Raw genomic sequence first — 5,800 nt, 5'->3', positions numbered from 1 at the left:
CCAGACGGCAGGTTCAGAGAGCGCTTTCTTTTCTTTTTTCACCTCCTCTTGGGAACAGATGAAGTCTCGGTGAGGTGCAATTTGATCAGAAAGAGTGCCAACTTTCCCACTTGTTCTCCCCACGTTTTGCGTTCAGGCAGGGCTGTGAAACACGCGCCTCTCCGTTTTTCCATTGGAGTCTGCGAGCGCTGATAGCAGACTGCGCGAGATAAACCGGGGCGATGAACTGTGCGAACTGCAGACCGAAGGGGTGGGCGACGGGGGGAGAGAGAGAGAGAGAGGGGCGATAGGAATGTTGACAGCCCGCCGTCTCTACGCTCTTATTGGGTAAAGCTCTCAGAGAGCGGAGCCCCGGGGAAGCTTGAGTTCGCTGGTCAGTGGAGACACGCGCCGCGCTGCTTTCACCTGCTGGACAACACGCAGCATCCTCATTATGCTGGAGTTCACGCTCACGAACGCAGATAAATATGCATGATATGAGGAAATGAGAAACTATTGATTTTTTTTTTTTTACAAAGTCGTGTGATCATGTCAAAGCAATATTTGTTTTCCGACACTTATTAAAAACGTCCGATCATTAATTAAATGAATAGGCCAACTAATCTATATAAGAGTTTAGATTTAAAAACCTTTAAGTGCCATGTGAAATTTTCTTCTAAAATGAGCATTTTTTCCCGAGACTCCTATATTTATGTTCACTACTTTCACATTAAAGACAATAAAATGCAATGAATGAGAAAATTTGGCACTTAAATGTTATATGTATATATATATATATATATATATATATATATATATATATATATATATATATATATATATATATATATATATTATATTCTAATATATTTATCATATTTATTTATATATTTATAATCGTTGCATCTAAAAACAACACAATGCTTATTAAAGTGGCATATTTCAATGCACTCATGCATGCGCATCCACACTGATTGCAGGCGCAATTTACGAGGCCTTTATCGTCTGGAGAGATGCGCGTGTCTGAATACACAAGCTCGTGTTTACAGATAAGACTGTAGAGCTTGCACGAGTGCTGCTGTGTATAAACATCGCGCGGATTCCTGTTTCAAAACATCACATAGTTAACAGTTGCATGACTCTGCAGATAAGTGAAACCATTTCCTTCATTAATGCAGCAATGCACACGAGGTCCACGAACACAACAGTCTTGTAATTTTTTATTGCAAGTTTAAATGTTTCTTATAATGTAAAAAAAGCCATATAAACCACACTATATAAAACAAATCCCTGTAGACAGTTCAGCTCCAAATGAGGGATCTGTAGCACCCAAGACTGCACTTCTTTGACACTTTGCTAAGCACTTGAAAGTGAACTGACGCAGAAATAGGCCCAAATCCCTTTTGGAATTGAAACTATTAACTGCACTTTCCACTAGGGATTAAATGAACAATTATAATGTTTAGTTGTAAATCCTAAATTAGACTAATCTGCTTGTCCTGAAATTTTCATTTGTACTTAAACTTTAGCCCCTTAAACGCTTTTGTCCGCCTAAAGCTGGCACGGCTTATAGTCTGTGTGAAAGTGAAACAGAGAGGCCTAGACTCTAAATGTGGAGAACATTTGTGTGTGTGTCAGTTGAAATGGTGATTTAATGGTAAACAAAGAAGGATTATTAAACAACATAAAGGTAAATCACATTATAAACTAAAAACTGAGATTGTTAGTCCAGAGATGTTGCTTGAGGTTGACTTTAAATTGGGAGTTTTCAAGCTGAATGATTGTACTTTGATAAGGTGATGAATGTTTGATTAATGCCATAACTCCATGTATGAGATCAGATCCCTGTCTTTCTGCAGATTTCCCTCAAAATGTTATACATTTGCATGGCATCATTTGTACAACTGAGAACTGTTAATGCATTCTGTTTGTTCATTTACACAACAATGGTGTTTAGTGCTCCTGAAATTCAAAAATGAAAACAATAGGCCTATCATTACATATTACCTACATGTAAAAACATGATTTTATTAAAAATGTTACGTCATGTACAACATGGTTCTTCTATAGGCTTGTGACAGTACATGTACATTGTGCATGACAACCAAAATAATGATGCAGCTGCACATCGATGAATTCAGTGTTTGGACTTCCAGCAGTGAAATTTAAACCACACTGAACTGAACTAAACTGAACTCAACTCTGAAAACTGGACTGGCACAGTTTCAGTTTACTAGATCTTCTACGTTAAGCTGCTTTGACACAATCTACATTGTAAAAATGCTATAGAAATAAACATGAATTGAACTGAGTTTAAATGATCTGTCCAAAAATGATCAAAAATGTATGCAATAAACATTTGTAGTTAACTATTATCACACAAAATGTGGCGCAGTAGGAAGTGCTGTCGCATCACAGCAAGAAGGTGTTCCGGTTTTCCCCACAGTCCAAAGACATGTGGTACAGGTGAATTGGGTTGACTAAATTGTCCGTAGTGTATGAGTGTGTCTGTGAATGTGTGTGTGGATGTTTCCCAGAGATGGGTTGCGGCTGGAAGGGCATCCGCTGTGTAAAAACTTGCTGGAAAAGTTGGCGGTTCATTTCACTGTGGCAACCCCGGATTAATAAAGGGACTAAGCTGACAAGAAAATGAATGAATTAATGAATATTATTCTGCTTTATCTGTACAGTCATGAACACACTTGTTTATAGAGAGTAGTTTGACCATTTCTGCTGTTTATTATTTATTCCTTGTCATTTCTCCCATCGGCAACTGAATCAGAAGGTCTAAAACAATAGCAAAAACGAGTGCACTTCCACATTGAACAATAAGGTCAATATAATAAGGTTCTCTTGAGTGTGTATTGTGTGCAAACTATCCAGTACACAATGCTATATTTTCAAACAAAAAAACAAATATATGTAAAAATATAAATCACATTTATATTATATGTGTAAAATGACAGTAGCACAATACTTTGCTGTCTACGCTTTTATTAAAATACAAATGACAAAAAAAAAAAAAAACACTTGCTGCACATTGATTTGAATAATGTTAGTAGCTTAATAAGAAAAAAGGCAGTTATTTTACTGATCTATGCTTATATGGCATAGTGTCAGCACTTGTGGCCGGGGCTTGTGATGTCACAGGAGAGGAAAGTCTAGAAAAGCATGTTTTGAGACACATGATGATCAAGAAAAGGAGGATTAGACTTGTAGTAGTTTACATACACTACATGACAAAAGTCTTGTTGCCTATCCAAGTTTTAGGAACAAAAATAATAATAACTTGACTTCTAGTTGATCATTTGGTATCAGAAGTGGCTTATATGAAAGGCAAAGGCCTCTAGATTGCGCTTATAGTACCTGAACAAAATAGGATCATGCCTTGATTTTAAATTATTTAAGCAGGACAGTAAGGTTTGACTTTGCTTAAACAAAAGTCATGTCACTTAACAAAAATAATGTACAGTACAGAATATAAAGTCATGGTCCAGTGGAAAAATAATTGTGTATTGTGTATGACTCATGAGCTTAGACGACTACATCTATTGGACGACATTTATTAATAAAGTCATCTAGAATGGCAAAGAAAATGGCTCCCAGAGATCATCAACAGTTTTGGGTTCATCTTCAATGCCTCCTTCATCTTTTCCCAAACATGCTCAGTAATGTTCATGTGTGGTGACTGGGCTGACCAATCCTGGAGCACCTTGACCTTCTTTGCTTTCGGGGACATTAATGTGGAGGCTGAAGTATGGGATGAAGCGCTATCCTGCTAAAGAATTTGCCCTCTCTTGTGGTTTGTAATGTTATTAGCACACATGTCTTGGTACATCAGGCTTTTGATTTTGCCATCCTCTCTCTCTCTTATGCCCCCATACTGATTTCTGTGAGAATCTTGGCTCCATGCAGGTTCCCAATAGGTCTTCTGCTGTATTTGTGATGATTGGGATGCAGTCCAAAAGATGATTCATCAGAAAAATCTACTTTCTGCCACTTTTTCAAATTTATCACCTAGAAGTCAAGTTATTATTTGTTGCTGTTACATCTGGGATCGACAACAAGACTTTAGTCAGGTAGTGTACATTGTGAATATATACATATGTGTTTAAACAACATGTTCAATTGAATAATGGTTTGCATAATAAGTGCCTATTAAACAATGCAGTTTTTGTCATTGCCAGACAGAAAATTCTCAGCATCATTCCAATCTTCAGTGTTCTGTATCATTCAGAAATTGTTCTAATATGTTGATTTGATGTTCAAGAAATGGTGTTAAAAACAGTTGTGCTACTTTAATAAACACAATATTCAAGACTTAAATAAAAAAAGTTCAAAATAACAGCCTTTTCTTTAAGTGGACAGAAATTGTGATATTATAAATGTATTTTATGCACCTTTGCAGGAAGGACAAAAACTGACTGACCCTAAAGCTTAGCTGTACACACATAAATTAGGGCAACACAAATTAACAAGCACATAACTATAATACTGAACATTGGGGTTTGGCCTCCTGTAGAATGCCATAACTCCGTGTATGAGATCAGATCCCTGTCTTTCTGACTGACGGCTCTATAACGGACGGGACAGACACTCAAGGTGACCACAGGGTCCAGAAACACCTGAGAGAATGAGCTCACAGTTTATTTCTGTACCTGTGTTTGTGTGGCAGGTCTTAACTCTTCAGTGTCGTCAGGTCTGGCTCTGGTTCAGGAATGAGGACACTGTGAGTGTTCTCCTGCTCGCCTGCTCAGAAATCCACCACTGGCTATTTTAGAAAGGGGCTCTGGGAAACACTCACCTGATTATAAAACCACCCTCAACTCTTCAGCCAATTACATCCAACAATGAATCAGTGATGTTCGATATTGGAATTAAATATCAAATACAGAAAAAGTTATATTGAGAATTATGATCATACTTTTTCAGTTAAATAGTATTGTTTGATAAAGAGAAGGGTTTTTATCGTATTATAAACTTAACTGTTTTAACAAATAGTTTATAAATAAATATTTTAAATTCACAGAAGGTCTAATAATTTTGCCTTCATCTTTAACTCTCTGAATGTGTCTGTCAAAATGACAGTAAAAATGCTTCAAGTCATTTCATTTTGTAAATGCATATTTTGGAGTGGAAGCAAACAGGCTCTTTTTATACAGGCCTGTAACCAGCCTTTTTAAAGAGGTGGTTCTTTCTTCTAAAAAAGTGGAGCTGTTTCTAGTTATTGTCCTCAATTTCTATTAAAATATGAGATTAAAATACAGCATTTTACTGACATTTTAAGCACTAATCTTCACTGCATTAGTTTTTTTAATACAACAAAAATATTTCTTACAATTTTCTGTTTAAAGTGCTTAAAATGTGCGATTAAACCATAAGCTATTACAGTTTTATAAATAATGTTTTGAGATTAGAATTTTTAATTAAAATTTTGAATAAAAAACTATGAAAAAATACTTATTTTTAAAATACAAATTTATTATCATGCATCATTTAAAAACCCAATTAGGAATCTGAAAAACGTATTAAAAACCATCTAGAACATATTAAAAACTGTAGCCTGTAGATGAATAACAAACTAGTTAGCTAATTTCCTTGGTCAGAATTTGTACATTTGAATAATTGATAATTAAATTAGTCTTAAAGCCTTCTTCTATCGGTTATTTTCACAATTTATGATGGCAAACTGTCAAGAATAGGACTCATATGAGCTTAGAGGCCAAATTCTGGACTTTGTCAGTGCGGGGTGGGTCTTTCAAACCACCCGAAACTATTTAAATATATAATTATATAGTTATATATTAATATATGTATATTA

The 5,800-nt window shown here is 35.7% G+C and overlaps 1 protein-coding gene across 1 annotated transcript in view; it reads left to right on the top strand.

Moving 5' to 3' along the window:
* The window catches only part of mov10b.1 (Mov10 RNA helicase b, tandem duplicate 1), a 391,861-nt gene that overhangs the window by 307,306 nt on the left and 78,755 nt on the right, over positions 1-5,800 (top strand). The gene's annotated exons all lie outside the window — the stretch shown is intronic.

This window comes from Danio rerio, chromosome 8, assembly GCF_049306965.1.
Source record: "Danio rerio strain Tuebingen ecotype United States chromosome 8, GRCz12tu, whole genome shotgun sequence".
NCBI classification, from domain to species: domain Eukaryota; kingdom Metazoa; phylum Chordata; class Actinopteri; order Cypriniformes; family Danionidae; genus Danio; species Danio rerio.
Note: the sequence above shows the minus strand (reverse complement) of the source record. Positions and strands in the feature narration are given on the sequence as shown.